General features: G+C 41.5%; 1 protein-coding gene across 9 annotated transcripts in view; it reads left to right on the forward strand.

Moving 5' to 3' along the window:
* Positions 1–2,756: 2,756 nt before the first annotated feature.
* RALYL (RALY RNA binding protein like) overlaps positions 2,757–16,739 on the forward strand; it is a 404,805-nt gene continuing 390,822 nt past the window's right edge. For 5 of the 9 annotated variants that reach the window (XM_052787240.1, XM_052787238.1, XM_052787244.1 and 2 more), the window contains exons 1-2: positions 4,670–4,785; positions 5,718–5,804. The gene's annotated coding sequence lies outside the window, so the exon portion shown is untranslated. Of the gene's footprint in view, positions 2,902–4,565; positions 4,786–5,717; positions 5,805–16,739 lie in introns of those variants that run through there. The other 4 variants (XM_052787247.1, XM_052787248.1, XM_052787249.1 and 1 more) reach the window with 2 other exon arrangements.

Here is a 16,739-nt window from a genome sequence, read left to right on the forward strand (position 1 = left end):
TTCCTTTAACAGTTTAACAATGTAATACCTCGGCTAACTTCAAGTAAATCTTTCATGTAGCATTTATTGCCAGTCAACTAGTTTTTCCTTTCCTGTTGTCATGGTAGATACAAACAACATGTACAAACAAAAAAACCCTACAACCTTATAGCCCTACAGTTATACTGGATGATCTCAAAGGGATTACATACAAATTAGCCATTAAAGCAGGGTCAGGCAGCTGTATCTGCAAAAAGGACGACTAATTATTTTATCATTATTGTTATTATTACTGTTGCTATTTTTGCATCTGGTATTGTTTTAGCTGACTTTTGCTAGTGCAATAGGAGATACTAGTAACTGTCTGCAACTTGAGCTCAGGCTTGCAGGCTGCTGATTCATGCTGACGGATCTGTGCAAAGCCAGTATGTTAGTGCTGGACTCCCAACTAATTGCTTACAACCTGCAAAGAGAAGCTTCTTTATTTTAGGAAAGTGTAAGTGCAGTGAAATTGATGCAAAAAAAAAGCGTGTGTTTCTCCAATACTAGCATCAGTAGAAAGGGAAGGAAATTGCCAAAGCAAGGTGTATATTCAGCAGCAGCCCCCTGCTGAGAGCATAGATGTTTAAATGCAATCGAGAAAAACAGATTATAGGCAATGAGGTAATCTTAGCATGTATTTACTTCTGCTCCTACGGGGGGCTGGGAGGGGGGAAGGAAGAGGTACTGCAGAGGTGCAGGAAAGGGATGTGAAATACTGGGATTGTATGGCATGGCTAACAAGAATAGCAAGGCCAGCATAAGCCACAGAGCACTGGCTGTGGAGTACAATATTTGGGAACCTCAGGAAGCATCTCTGTGCTGGTAGCCAAGGCAGATGCACAGAAGTGCTAGTTCATACATTTTCTGCCCAGAATTCTTGGTTACTTTTAAGGATAACTCTTAGTTATGTTGGAATGGAGCTCAGTTGCTGTCCTGCAGAAGGAAAAATGGAAAGCCTAAAAAATGCCAGCAGACACTGTATTTGCATGCACTGGATTGCACATGAACATTTATGCCCTGGAAACGATCTAAGTGATGCTCCTTTTCCTTCTTCAGCTGCCTTCTTTTACTATATACTTTGTTCAGCACTGTGCATAACCAAGCTATAATGTGTGCAATGTGCTGAACTTTTCTTCCTTTTGGTCCAGCATCAAGTGTACAACTGCTCTTGGAGGAAACTTCAAGCAGCAGTAGCCAGAAAGTAGACACTGATGAATAAAGGCTTCCCGGGATTCTGTGAAAATAACGTTCTCCCAAGCTCTTACTTGCTTGCTTGTAACCTATTCCAAACATGTATTCTTGCCAAACTTCTTGCAGCTCTTACTCCCTAGTGCTTACTTCACCTTAATGGATTGTAAGCAGAAAAGTAACAGAAGCATACTTTGGTGATTCCTTAGGTAACCCTAAGATTAAGTCCTTAGGAACCAGTTCATTTTCACAATATTTACAATGCTAACTATAGCAGGAAGTGATTTTGTCACCATTTCTGAGCCTGGATCCCCTTCAGCTCTGTTTCTAGACCTGGTCTGGAACAGCTCACTGCACTGCCCTGGGACTTGAAGCTGCCCCTAAGCCCTGCACCTTGAAGTGTTTACAACCAAATTTACCCAATGTATCATAATGACTTTTTAACTCACTTATAGTATAACAAATCAATACATACACATTGAAAAGGAAAACAGATATATTTGCATGTTTCCCTTATTCCTAGTTCTTGGAATCTACTGAGTAAATAATACATAAAAGATATTGTCCAAAATGTACGTATCCAGTTTCCCATATATATGTCAACGTGATCCATATTTACAAGTCAGATCTATTATACAACTTTGGATTATTAAAACACCATCGTTTACCTTTTGTTGTTGCTATTTCAGGAAGACATATGTGCTCAAAAATTACATAAACAGTAATGGGAACTGAAAAGCAACAACAAAATAGGATTGTTATTTAGGCCTCGATTCTGCAAACATGTTTTGATGTCAAATATCATTTAAAAAACACCTCGGCCATTGAACTGCATTTCTGCATGCAGTACATAATGCTATTCAAAATCAGAGTGCACCATCCAGGGAAATACACCTCCCACACCTGAAATCTCAAGATGTGATAGTTCATGATACCATCATGACAATATGACTGAGTTCATTGTCATATGTATGTAAAATACTGTACGATTAAGTTGGTTAGTTTTTGCACCAAACTTTTCCATTTCTTGTAGATTTTTGTATCTTTAAGGACTTCCTTTTTGTTTGTTTGTTTTAAACCTTCTCAGAGGTAGGGCTCTACTCCTGAGAGCCAAACTTAGCAGGTGGAGAACAACTAGGACTGGTAGGAAATGCCGGAACAAGCCGAGTGCCAAAATAAAAAGCAAGCAAGAAAACATAACTGCTTGTACATATTTTTAAACTTTGGCCAGTGTTCTTTTTATACTTCATAGAAGAAGTTGAGAGCAAAGAAGAAAGGGAGCATTTCTTTTCATTTTCTGGAAGCACTAGGGAAGAGATACAGGACAGGAAAGAAAGAAAGAAAGAAATGGTCAGGGCAAGGGAAAAAGCTTTGCGTGAGGATGCGAAGAAGGCAGGCTGGTGCCCTCACCAGTCTTTTATATAGCAGGGCATCCTCCTACTGGCCAGAGTAATTTTTATAGAGTAATAACCTGACTGTATCACCTGCCTCCTGACCCGGATGAAAAGAGAGGGGCTCTAAAAAAAAAGTGAGTGGAGAAGAAGGGGGGAGGAGGGAGCGGGGAAGTGTTGCCTAGATCGCTCCCTCCATCACAGCGCCTGGTATATGGATGTGCACTTCTATTCCTCTGTTAATTTATCTCGTACAGATGTCTCTTGCTGCTCTTCCTTCTACTGCTGAAGCAGTAATTAAGTAAGTCTGGGGGGAGGTTGTTGGCTGTGAACATTCTGGGGGCCAGTGCAGTGAGGCCACAGCCTTGGCGGGCCGAGCGGAGGCGGCGGGCTGGGGCCTGGCGGGGCTGGGCGCGGGGCTCCTTCCAGCCGGAGCCGGAGCAGAGCTGCTCGCAGCCCCTCGCCGCTCGCTGCCACTGCTGTGTTTGTTAATAAGGAGACAGGCGAGGAGAGCTAAAAAGGGAAAAGCAAGCGTCTTAAGGAAACTCTCGGTAACAGTAGCACGCAGCCTGCTCCAGTAGATCTCTTGTTTGTTAAAGGAAAAGGGAGAGAGCTGCCCCCCCGGCCAAGCACAGAGCCGCTTCGGGGCAGCTCCTGTGTGTGCTTTGGGGCCCAGCCCCAAACACCTCTACCACGATGAGGGGAGGCTGCGGGCAGCTGCCTGCGCTGCCGTGGGAGGGTGCCCACCCGGGCTCACCCTGCCTCCGAGCCCACTGCCCTGCGCCGCGCTACTTGCCAGCCACGGCGGGCTGCTCTCGGGAGTGCACCCCCCTGCCTCCCCCCCCAGTGAGCCACCCTCTCCGAAAACACTTGTTTCCTTCCCACCTCGGCCAGTAACTTTGTTATAGGAAGCAACAGCCCAGCCACTGGAAGGACGGGAGGAGGGAGAGGCCACGCAGCGGGGCAGAGGCCAAGACACAAAAGCAAATAATAGATGGGACTGCTGGTACCTTTCCTCCTCTCCCCAGCTGCACATGTGAAACGCTCCCTGGAAGGCGACGGAGAAGCACTGCTCCGTCATGACTGGGTGGCACGGTAGCTGCAGCCCCACTGCACGGCATAGAAACCCTCCGAGCTGCGCGCACACCCCGAGCAGGAGTGGCAGCAGGGGAACCCCCGTGCGCACCTCCCCCGGCTGCAGCGGCAGGCGCGGTGCCCCTCTGCACAAACCCCGAGCTGAAGTGGCGGGAGGGGGTCCCCCTCCGTGCCTTCTCCGCATGCCGGGGTACCCCCGCGCACGCACGGTGAGCCGGAGCTGCGGGAGAGGCACCCCCGTGTACACGCGGGGAATCGGGGCGGGCGAGCGGGCACCCCCGTGCAGAGGGCGAGCTGGGCGGTGGGGGCTACCCCCTTGCGTGCGCACACACACAGTACCCCCCTGCACAGCCCTCTCCCCGCCGGAGCGGCAGGAGGGGTAGCCCGAGCGCACACACGGCGGAGCCCGGCGCCGGACTGGGGCCGCCGCCGGGGCACGGCACCCCCCAGCCGGGCAAACCCCAGCTCCGCGCCGCGCCGCGCCCGCCGCCGGCTCCAGTCCCGGGGGCGAGCGGCGCCGCACCGGTGGGGCCGCCGCGGCCGGAGGGCAACAGGCGGGCGGGCGGCGCCGGGCGGCAACTTCGCGCAGCGCCGGCGAGCAAGTTGCGCTGCCGCGCAAGACGCGCCCGCCTCCGCGCCTCGCCCGCGCAGACCGGCTGCGTGCCCGCGCCTCGGTGCGAGCCCGTGAGCGCGTGTGCGAGCGGCACCCGCCGAGGCCGGGCGGCCGCCGCGGCGCGAGTGCGGAGCGCGGGGCAGGGCGGGGCGGCGGGAGCCGGGCGGCTGCGGCGGGCTCGGGGCGGACTGGGGCCGGGCCGCGTCCGCCCCGGGTCCGGCTCCGGCTCCGGGTCCGGCTCCGGGTCCGCGCCGGGTCCGGGTTGGGGTCCGGGTCCGCGCCCGCGCCCGCGCCCGGCGCCGCCGCCGCCGCTGCGCCCTCCCGGCTGCCAGTCCGCCCGGCTCCGGATCACGTGGCGGTTGCCGGAGGCAGAGACTAGAGAGGAGAGAAAAAAAAAAGCGCCTCATTCCTTCTTCCACCGCCATACTGTATTTTATAGTAACTCTCATTTTTATTCCTCCCTTTTACTCCCGCTCGGTGAGTACCTTTCCGCTGACATTCTTGTCCTCCTTTTTTTGTCCTGTTTTTTTTTCTTCCTTTTGTTTTTTCTTTTTTTTTTGTTTTTTTTTTGTTTTTTTGCCTTTTTTTTTTCTTCCTCTTTGATTATTGTTTAAATGGATTTGATCTTTTGCTGATGACAAGTTTTTTTTCCTAGCATGCGATGGTTACTAAACTGTGAGCAAAAGGTGCTGCTGGGGCCGGGAGTCACTGGGAATGAAAAATGATAATATTAATAATACAGACTTGCCAGTCCAGCAACAACTGATATACATTTAGTAGCTATATATCTATATATGCAACTGGTTTTGTTGTGGCACGGAAAAGCGATGTGAAATATGATGCTGATTTTTTAAAGATAAGAGAAAAGGCATGTTTCTAACTCTTTTTGCAGAGGATTTTCTCTGGTGTTGCTTTATTTTTATTTTTGGGTGTTTTTTAAGGGTTTTTTTTAATAAAGAGATGGGAATTGCAAATGCATTTTACAGCAGTGTTTACACAGAGTTTGTAATCTTGCAATACTGGTGGAAGCCACAGAGCAAGATGTTAATTTTATTATTTTTGTTATTGTTTCTTTTTTTTCTTTTTTCTTTTTCTTTTTTTGACACTCGGTGCAATCAGCAGGGTTGTTTTTTTTTCTTCTTTTGCAGTTTTTGATGCCTGTTTATAATGTGAAACTTTTCTTGCAGCGTGTTACAGTTATAATTTTTAAATACTTTTTTCCTCCTTAAAGATAACAAAGCAAAACAGAAAGCCAAAGGGATGATCCTTACTTTTGCACATTTTGCACCTTGACTTTTTTATTCTTTTGCCAGCAGTATTTTATGATGGTTATTATTATCATGATGATGATGATGATGATGATAGATATATACATATATACAAATAAATACATTTTCAAATGATGGCAGTGGAAGGTTTTCCTGGAGAATGAAGTGCGGTTTGGTTTCCTTGTCAACGGAAGATGAAGTGAACAACTGAACATCTCCCCAGTGCAGGTACTTCATCTCCTTGTAGGCGTTTCCACGCTGTGTAAATTACATTGTGAGATTTTTTTTTTTTTTAAAGAAATTTCTTTCCACCCCTAACTAAATGTTTCTGTGCAATACACATGAGGACTGAACTAAATATCTTTTGTCTCTTAATTGCTTTGATGTGTGCAAAATGTTGCACTAATTGAGCCTAGGTCGGTTAAGCTGAAAAGAGGTGTTTTATGTGCTGTGCTGTATAGAGGGGAAGGCAGCTGGGGAAGAAAAAATCCAGACACCCCCTCCCAACTCCCCCTTCCCATTTAAAAAAAAAACCAAAAACTAAACCCCAAACCAAAATGGATGAAACCTTGAGATCCTCATTATGAGTACAAATACTTGCAGGACTTCAGACAAAACCAAAAACCCCAACCCTGTATTGTGGTGACTTGTGTGTTTGTGTGTGTCTGTTTAAAAATTATCCATTAGAAAACAGCTGTGAGAGAAACAGCAAAGGAGGCTCCCTCGGAGAGCTAGCTCACTGCCACATGAGGCATATTTCGGAGCCCTAAGGGCAGCAAAACCCTTATATCCAACTTCTGCTCCTCATATTAAAAAGGCGTAAACAAGGCAGCAGGTTGCCTCTTATGAATTTAATTCATTGGGATGGAGATTAATCAGCAGCAGATATTTGCTTGAAGGTGTTTCGTTTTGTTTTGATGATTATTAATGCCACTGCCTGACGGGGAATGGGAAACTGTTACTTTCCGTGACGGTCACTGAGAGTTCAGGATTGGAGAAGAAACTGTTACTTTTCATTGAGAGCACTTAAATGCTTAACAGAGGCTGCCCCTGATGTAGAGACAGGATATTGGTTCCCTGTAATACAATTTGGAAAGATTTTTCCACATGACAGGTGTTTTGGCTTTTTTGGTTGTTTTGTTTTGTTGGCTTTTTTTGTTGTTTGTTTGGTTTTGTTTTGTTTTTGTTTGGGGGTTTGGTTTTTTGGGGGGTTTTTTGTTGGTTTTTTTTTTTCAGAAAGGGTTATAATGCAATATTATGCTAAAGTTGAAGTGCTGAATGCTTGGATCTGCAGTGTTCTCTGTTGTTTATTGTGGTGGGATTGCTTAACGTATTTTATATAAACAGCTTTTAGGGATTTATAACTATAAAGTATGCTGTGTATTCAGATGTGGAAACTAAAGTAAGTTGCAGGGGATATATTTCTTTTCTCACTGTGGTATAAGCAGAAATAATTCGTAGGACGACAAACGCATTTGGAAATTTGAGGCTTCTAACACTTGTATTTACATTCTTGTAACTTAACAGCTTCCTTTAAAGTAGAAAATGTGTATAAGAAGTCTTCAGCATTCTCTCGTGCAATTAGTCATGTTGAAAAATAAATTAATTTGTCTTTCTAGAAACATATCTGTTATGTATTTACAGTGGGTTTTTCCAGCTTAAATGTAATAAAAACATTTAGCACATATTTATGCATGGCTTCTGCTCTGACATGATGGAACGCTTTTGGCAGTATATCGGGGTCAATAATCCATATGTCTAAAAAACACTGTCTAGATATTTGCATGATGGATTATGATGACTTCTCCGAAATAGTTACGATCTGTTGGGTCAATACTCCACATTTTAAGAAGACTCAGCCTGCTTATATTTTCATGATTTAATTTGAAAGCAAGCCATTAAAACACGAAAGTGATTGAAACTTTATCCTCCACCCCTCTTTTTATTTCCATCCCTCCTTATATTTAAATTAAAGTTTTTCTTTAAATTATGTGGAACTGCCAGCAAGCAAAATATTTTTGATATTGCTAGAGCACTGAAATAAAGTAACTAGGCTACCAGTTTCCAGAATGATGTGCCTTTCATCCTTTCTTTTAATATTGCAGGTGTGTCATGTGAGTAATTTTGTACAGATAGTTGCTGACTGAAGATCTAATCCTGCTCACCTAGTCTTATCTTGAAGTCTGAGAAAGAAAGTTTTAGGAATGCACTATTTTCAGCACCCAGATTTTATCTGTAAAACACCTGTTGTCTGAGTAGGATAGTAATTAATACACATACATTTCATTTGCAGCAATCTGAGGTTGTATGATTTCATATATATCAAACAGCCTAGGGACTTTAAAATAGGAATAAAGGAGCTAATTTTGAAAGAGAATACCTCTACCTCCTGCAGTATGTCAGCACAGTAGGATTTGGGTTGGTGAAATTGGTTCCAGCTTGGTGTTTCCATAGTTATGCTATGACTAATGCTGTTGAAAGCATGTTTGGAAAGCCATAGTCAGTGTAAAAGACAATTGTCCTTTTGTGTTTTTGAAATGAATAAAAATTTTGTCTAAGAACGCAGCGTTGTTTCTACAAGTGATGATATAATTACATTTCTTATATTTAGTATGAGATGTACTTGTACTGCCCTACCTCCTGAAAGTGACGAGTATCCAGACTTAAATGACATCTTCTATTTTTCTTTACATCTGTTTTGATATTCAGGAGAGCTTAGGAAGTTAAGACACCTTTCTAAAGGTCAGTAAACTGAAAGCTTTGGAAAGCAATTTTTCTTTTCTTCCTCCATAACTATTATTAGCAGTACTTACTAGCAAATAAAAATGAACAGGTGAACAGAAGTTACTAACTGTATAGTGCCCAGAGCACTGACTCATAAATACATGTTTTTAGCTGCTGTAGTGCTCTGAATTGGCAACAGAAGCGTATCTTCTCACATTTTTCTACATAGGAGATAGGACTAGAGAGGCCTGTGGAGTCATCAACTCTGTTTTGCTGTGACACTAGGCTGGTCTTCTTATGTTGTTCAGATTCAGCAAGCTCCGTTTTAAATTTAGCTAGGGCATCACTCCTACTGCACCTCTTCAGAGGCGGGGCAGAGCCTCACTCTTCAGGCTGTTAGAAACCTCATTCCTGTCCTAAATTTATTCTCAGGTGGTTTATGCTCCTTGGGAGCCATTGCTGTCCCCAAACAATGAGGTTCCTTCTCCACGTCTCTGCTCCACTTCAGAGTATATTTCTAGAGAGCAATCACAGCCCCTTTTCATTCACGTTTGCTGGGCTTACTGGGGTGAGGTTCCTGGTAGTGTGGCCAGTGCTGGGAAGGGATGTTGAGATGGACTCTGACCAAAGTCATGCTGCAGCAGAAGCAGGGCAGCTGCATTCAAATCCTCTGCTGCCCAAGCTGGCCTGCTCTGCTTTCAGCTGCAAACATGGCAGTCCGGTTTCTGGCTCACACCAGCCCGAATGTTTCCGCCCGGAGCTGGGCTTGTGGATATGCCTTCTTCTGGTAAGACAGGCTTTGCGCCGTGCGGACCTTCCCTTCCGCTGCCTAACCAATTTGAATTTCTCTGGCTAGAATGTAACAGCAAAGGACTCTCAGGAATTTCTCCTGCAACACTCTGACTTTTAAACTCCCAAGAATCTTCTTTTTTTTTTTTTTAGTATTTTGTATTCATACCAGCCAGGGGAACCTGAATGGGCTTGAGCTAATGGTGTATCAGGGACTGCCTTCTATCAGGAATAAAGGTGAAAGTTGGCTACAGTGCTTTCTAAAATATCTTTTCCTTATTAGTTTCTTCCCAGGTTGCTTATATCTTAGCTCTCTAGTCCTCTAAAGCATTATTCTAAAAGCAGTTTATTTCTCTTTTACAGTGTAATTTTTCCTATTTTCTTCAGTCCCTGCATTGTCGGTTTCAAAAGATAAAAAGATAAAAAAGCTCAATAGTGTTTAAAGTGTAGGATTGTGAAGACTGCTAGGTCTGCCCTCAGATGAACGTTTTTAACTTCCCTTGGTCGTCTTAGAGAATGCGGTGCTCTGTCAAATTCTGGAGCTGACTCCTTTATGTTTTAAGTACTTGCAGAATTTCTGAACAGAAGGCTAAAGATGACTATTTCCTGATGAAAAATTATGTAATCTGTGACACTGTCTACAGAGTCATCCAGTTTGTAGCTTCCTTAAACTCAGATCCAGACTGACAGAAGAAAACAAAATGCTACTTTTAAATGGTATGAAGATTACAATGTAACATTTTCACCTTTGTGAAGGTACCAATATTATTATATGATCTTTGAACAATTACCAGAGTAAAATGGCTTGAAGATTATTGTTTTGCATATACACACATTAGAATAATTTGTACCATTTTTATTTCTTGTCTCTACTCTTTCCTATTTCACAATGACACTCTAATCTCTATAATGTACTTAATCCTTCAAAAGCATTTATACTGCAGTTTTGGAAGTATTTTCTGAAAAAGTTTATTTTTGCACAACGAAGTGTGATTTTCCATCTCAATGAATCATCTGCCAACAATTAAAGCAAATAATCAAGTAGACCTTCAAATTACTAAGTAAACCTCAGGTTGCTTAGTGTGAATACGATTAATTTGTTTTTATCGTTGTGATATTCTGGAATAAAAAGATAGGTAGGTAGACGAATAGATAGAATCGTATAGATAGATATTTTTAGAGATGTTTTTAGTGTGATAGAGAAGTAACAGAAATCTTACGTTAATTAATTATCCTCTAGGGCTTAACCAACACATTTGTTTAAGAATGAACAGTTTAACTTGCTCTGTGTAGTAAATTTATACACACCAGTATTTTCTACTGCCACTTGACAAAAGGTACAGAGTAAAATTGCCTCTGTGGTACTCCTCCATGTGCTTTCCCAGCATCCAGCCCAGGCTCCCTGCATGCCGGCTGGCCTGCCAGGATGTCAGGGCTCAACTATTTTGCAGTTGCCTTTCAGTTTCAGGAACAGAGTTTTTTTCTCTGCTCTAGTTCCTTCATGGTTATGGTAGTAAACATAATAATTTCTACTCTGACTTGACTGGCAGAGGTTTGAAGAAGCAGAGGTGGATGTCATATGAGTGGTGACCAACGGTGGGTATGAACGTGGTGGAATATGAATGACACTTCCCAGGCTCTTTATTTTTCCTTTGCATACTCCCGAGTCTTTCTCCCAAAACACCCAGAGCTGTGATTAAACTTGGGCCACATCAGTGGCCCTTCCTAGGTGGCCGCCTCCTGATGTCAGTGGTTGTTGCCTCTACTGATGTGCAGTGTCTGAGCAACTAAGTCAATGTGGAGCTCTGAAAAGAGCTGAGAATTTGCATGGGCAATTCTGTGGTCCTCTGAGAACTGCTTACAGTCCCTTGGATAGCCATAGCTTATAAAAGGTAGTACAAGCCATTATTATTATTATTATTATTATTATTATTATTATTATTATTTAAAGAACAAGAAACTATAAAGGATCCAATGATAATTATTAGACCTTGATAATTATTAAATGACTTGGTGAAAGCCAGGTCCCAGTCTTCCAACTGTGCCCCATACCAACAGCCTTTATTTCAGCCTGCTCAATCACATCGGTTGCTTTCATCAAGATCCTCCCTTGAGTCAGGCATGTGCTTTGTGTTGTGCAGGGTCAACAAAAAGGGGCTATCTGGCACAAATCAAATATTAATGGAATTCTTCACCTGACTGAAGCAAGGCTAAATTTGTTCTGTAGAAAAACATCGCATTAGTACAGTTCATTCAGTAAAAAGATGTCTATGTTTTTTGCTGAGAGTTTTGCACAGAGCTGAACAGCATCTATGTCAAATAGATACAAGACACATCTTGTTAAATAGTGCTAACTTTATGGTTTGGAAGAGGCAGTGCACATGTTATACCTTGCATGCAGTATTTTTAGGCTGACTTAAGAATTGGAGTTTCAGTCTCAAAGAATTATATTTGGATGGTGTTGACAATGCTGGTCCTTCTTTCTGTTTGGTTGTGTTATAATGGAGTTCAGAAGTACTAAAATGTTTGCACTGTCCCCGGCATCCTCTTTATTAGAACAATATGAATTAATAAAATGCAAAAAATTAAAACACACAAATGTAACAAAGATAGTTCTGTGCATTTTTGCACACCAGGCCTGCACTCAAGGGTTACTGAATGCTAGCTGTGTTTCTTGTGGGTAGAGGGAGTTAGAGTAACTCACTGGCTTTTTACAATGAAACACTGTGCTTTTAGTAATTGCATCATCATGCTTCTGAGCTTGAGCTGTAACGCAGAGTTACTTTTTATAAAAGAAAAGAAATTCTACCTAGTTACAATACTTTATCAAAAGCTTTTTCACCCAATAAATATTAGGATAGAAGTTATATAACTAACATTTAAAAATGTGCTGTGCAAACTGTCAGGCAGTGTCTATGAAATAGACACTCTGAAGATATAACTAAAACAAAACTTCCTGTTTGGGTACCTGTAAAAGGGATTAATTATACTGTGTTCTAAGTAACAAAAGTAACGGTGCTATCATCTCATTTCTCATCTTGTATTTGCCGCTGATTTCACAGGGTAAAACCCAACACTTGAGATGTTGCACAGTAGGTCAGTTTTCTAATGTACTCTCCACTGTATAAATTCACATCCACTTTTTTTTTTTTCCAAACTGCAGAAGAAGAAGGATGTAATTATGTTTTATTTCTGCATACACAACTTCCAGTTAAATGGGAGTTCTGTAAATGGGACAACTGCAAGATTAGCTCTGAAGAGGTTAGCATCTTCTAGTTGTGCACTTGTAAGTTGTAGACAATTAATGTACATTATGCACAATGAAAAGAGAGACAACATTTAAATTTTGATGTTATGTCACTTTTGCTTTAGGGGGATAGTTCATCAGGACATTGATGCTATTTTTATTGTTTATTATTTTATGAGAAAAGCATACTGTGTTACTATTCCTTAGCATGTGCCCTGCTCTGGTGGGTGATATAGAAACAGAAAGGTGCAGAATTAAACCCTGGTCCTATTAAAATCAGTGATACAGATGCTGGTCAAAATTTCCTGTTGAAACATTTTTTTCTGTAGTTTTTTGATAAAGTGATTTACACAAAAGGCTCAATTCATCTCACTTAACCTTGCTGTTTAAAAAATAGGCTTTCAGAGCTAAGCTAGTCATCATTTTAGCCATCTAAAAGTTAGTCATTGAAGTCTAACACAGTCGCTCAAGGCTTTGTAGTCAATGGAGATATATAGACACCTCCAGAGAATTACAGATTACATCCCAAGAGAGGCATCTATGGATAGCTGAGATGAACAACCTTCCTAAAATGCCTCTCTCTTTTCACTGATGAGAGAGAATCTAGATGGGACATTTAAACTAAATTCCTAACTTTTTTTGATGGATTAAGTTAGAGGAAATGAATCCCATGCTTCACCCCCTGCCCCCCCCCCCCCCCCATCTGTCAAAATACTAATTTCCTAATGAAATATTTAGTTGAACAGGTTTGGGTTTTTTTTTGGCTGCTAGAATCTTTATCGCTTTAAGTTTTTACTTTAATTTCTTTTCAACTTCTGCAGTAATTTTTTTACAGAAATGCAAATGTCTTTCTAAACACTTTGAATCAGTTCTGGACTATGACAAAATTCCCAGACATTTCTTCTGGGGCCAAGATTTCACACCTTTTTTCCATTGCTTCACCCAGTTGTCTGACTGTATATAGTGTAATCCTACAACCTGATTCTTCAATGAGTTCTCCTCACAGAGTCCTGTTCTAAAATCCAGGGTCTTGAGCTATTGGGTACAATCATAGATCTCACTTGAGAAACCTTTGAAAATAGTGGAAAGATAAAGATTATGTAGGTGGCAATGGAATCAGCTACTTGCACTTTGCATATGTAAATGAATGTAGATATATAGTCACAGTGTTAAAAAATCATTAGTAGATCAACAAACAGCTCAACAAACAGCAGAAGACCTGAATTTGAAAGTTCTAGACAGCTCTGAAGAAGGCTTTATTATTTTATGTTAAAATGTTAAATAAATGTTAAAACATTTATTATGTTTTAACATAATAATGCAAAAATAATAGTTGGTGAACTGAGGTGATCCAGGCAACATAGGTTAAATATTTAGCTATTGATGGCATGCCACTAATATCCTCACATACATGCTTGTTATAAAAGATTCCAGTAAAACCTGTATTTTTGAATATCCAGATAGATTTTATTTTTCCCTGTCTCAGGTAATTTTCTGGAGAAGGTTGGAATTTTATAAGACTGACTGTTAACCGTTGTATAAATCAGCTCTTACACAAAGTTTATTTCAGTGACTTGCTTTAGATCTGTCCCAAGTCATTATGAGTAGCAGGATGCAAAAGCACCGGCCAATTTGTGCCACTGCCCAGTATGCTATGATATCATCCTCTGTTTCCACAAATTATGAATTCTTCTATTTCTTTCAATATCTGTTTGGGCTTTCTGTAAGATTTTGTACAGGTACTGAAATATGTGAACACAGTGTACATGTTTCCACCATAGGGTTTGTCTTATTCTCAGAGCAGCATTATCCGAGTGCCTGTGCAAATGTCGTTAAGCTGCTTACATAGGCTGTGTTTTTCACTGACAGCACAGTATGAAACTGAAGAAAAGCTGAATCCAAATTAGAAATGAATCATTTGGTATAATAGGAATAAGTGCAAAACTCAGTAGTAAGAGTTAATTGCCCAAATACCGTAGTGATACTACCATGATAAAGTAAGATGCAGATGTGAGCTCTTATAGCCACATTATAATGCTTTGTAGATTCGGAAATCTTACGGACTTGTCAGAATTGAGGAGTTAAAAAGTTGGAGTTCTCAGCAATTTGAAATAACTGTTTCAAGGAAGCACAGTAATATGTTCTGGGGACTATAAACTGTTAGCTGCAGCTACTGTGTCACAGAATCATAGAACAAGTTATACACTTCACCACCGCTTGGTCTTCATCTTTGTTCTTCGCAAGGTATCTATATTTCTACCTTAGGTTTTTGTACTGTCCCTCAAAAATGCATTGTCTGAGCAGTATTAATGTAAAACAGATTTACAGGGATAAAACCCTTTGCGGTCTTCATGAAGTTTTTGCCTTTTTTCCCTGTTTCATTTATATACCATAACATTTTGTTTTTCACTCATGCATCTTGGCTCAGAGTTAGGAGCACAGTGTTGTCACAGGAATATAAAGTTCTCATGACCATAGATTGTCAGGACATAGACAAGCATAACTGAATTTCTCAATGAGAGTAGGGCATATAAGCCAAACTCTGCTGTTTGATGTTGCTGGGTCTAACTCTGCCAGCTGCTCTGGGTGAGTAGGTGGTCTAGGGACCCTGACTGAGGAGTACGTGTTCAGGGACATGCTTGTGAAAGGCGACATTACAAGAAAAATAATTACAGTTTAGTTCAAAGAAATAAGCTATTTCAGGAAGGCCACAATTTATTTTTTTTTTTATTTGATGCCCAAGTTAAGACTCTATATAGTGTGACATTTCATCTCAGAAATTTTAAAATGGGTTCAGAAATTCTTGATACTTGGTCACAAATATTAATGAATGTTGTAAATATTCATCATAATCAGAATAAGACTGGCTACTTTTCACTTTCAGATCTTTTAAGATCAAAATCAGCCCTATCATTGAGACGCATGTCACACTGGTCTGCAGTGACAGACAGAGGAAAGTATATTTTAAAATATTGGGTGTGTTCATTTGAATTTCTGGATCCTTTTTGTCTTTTATTTGTAATGTTTTTTTATTTCAGACTTGCTGGATCTTCCCTCCTGCTCTGGACCTCTCCCCTGGCATCGGCACAGCTCAGAAGGATGAAAGAAAAGGAAGCAATAGGAGAGGGATGGAAGAGGGGAGAGGAGTAGAAAGAGAAGGAGGAGGGGCAGCAATAGAAATGGAGAAAAAAATCCCCAGCAGTTCAGTTAAGGCTCCAGACAATGGGGATGTCTGCAGTCCCTGCTCTTCCTCATCTTCCCCTTGGGCTCAGGCCCCTCACCCTCTCCACCACCTCAGCTTTCATCAACACTACAGATATGTCACTACTCATTTCCATTTTTTATTAAAGAACGAAACCAGAACAATTAAAGCCTTGCAAACAACAAAATATAGCCCTCTTCTCACAAATTATAACATGACACTATTCATGTAACTGGTTCTTGAAGTAGGGTTATTTTTCTCCTAGTAAAATAGACTTACATCTTTAACTATGAAAGTATGAAATGGTTTCATACTTCATGAGTGAGACAAAAAAAAAAAGTTTCTCATTCCTTTGATACCGAAGGCGAGCCCTTTATATCAGCGTGCACACGACTGTTTCAGTGTTATTCATCTAGATCCAAAAGCAGACTTTCTACTGGTCTTTATTTACTTACTTATTTTTTACCTTCCCTTCTTTCAAAGCTTTACTTCCAGGGGTCATTCTTACCTCTCATCATCTTAGAGTATAAATTAAAAACTATTCCTGATTCTTTCAGTTAGTTTGAAATTTGCAGTGTATTATTCAGCTTTGTAGGCCAAATACTCCCACCAGAGTGAAAAATGCAATCTGATTTTTTGCTGTGCAGTGTGACTGCAAGACAGACAAGAAATAGGGACCCCACTACTCAGTGCTGGTCCAGTGCTTGGCTTGGTCCTGGTGTCTGGCCTTTCTTCCCAGCTGGAAGGCCAGCCACTGTGAAGGTGGAGGAGTGCTCGGATGAAAAGGACTCTTTGGCCAAACCTGTTTTCATCCTTATATGTACCTGCCTCCTCACAGCTGTTCTCACCAGGAATCCCTTCTACCTGACAAGGTTGTTTTGGGAGTGTTAATAAAAAGGGTAGATCCAGTAATTGGTCCTTCTAAGAAGGTATTTCCTAAACCTAGAGCTTAAATTGGTCCGATGGCTTCCCTATGCCAATCTGCCTGATACAAAAAGCCAAAGGGTAGTCACTGAGCCAATACAAAACAAAGCCCAGTTGCAAATTTGCAGACTTAATTCTTTAAATGGCAAATAGTAAGGATTCCCAATTGCTTATTATATACTATAATCAATTATGGTAACTGAATGAAGAAAGGTGTTAGATTTCAACAAATTCCAGAGGGAACAAGTATTCATTACAGATGCTGGTAGAACAGGTC

The sequence above is a fragment of the Harpia harpyja genome, chromosome 5 (genome assembly GCF_026419915.1).
Source record: "Harpia harpyja isolate bHarHar1 chromosome 5, bHarHar1 primary haplotype, whole genome shotgun sequence".
NCBI classification, from domain to species: Eukaryota; Metazoa; Chordata; class Aves; order Accipitriformes; family Accipitridae; genus Harpia; species Harpia harpyja.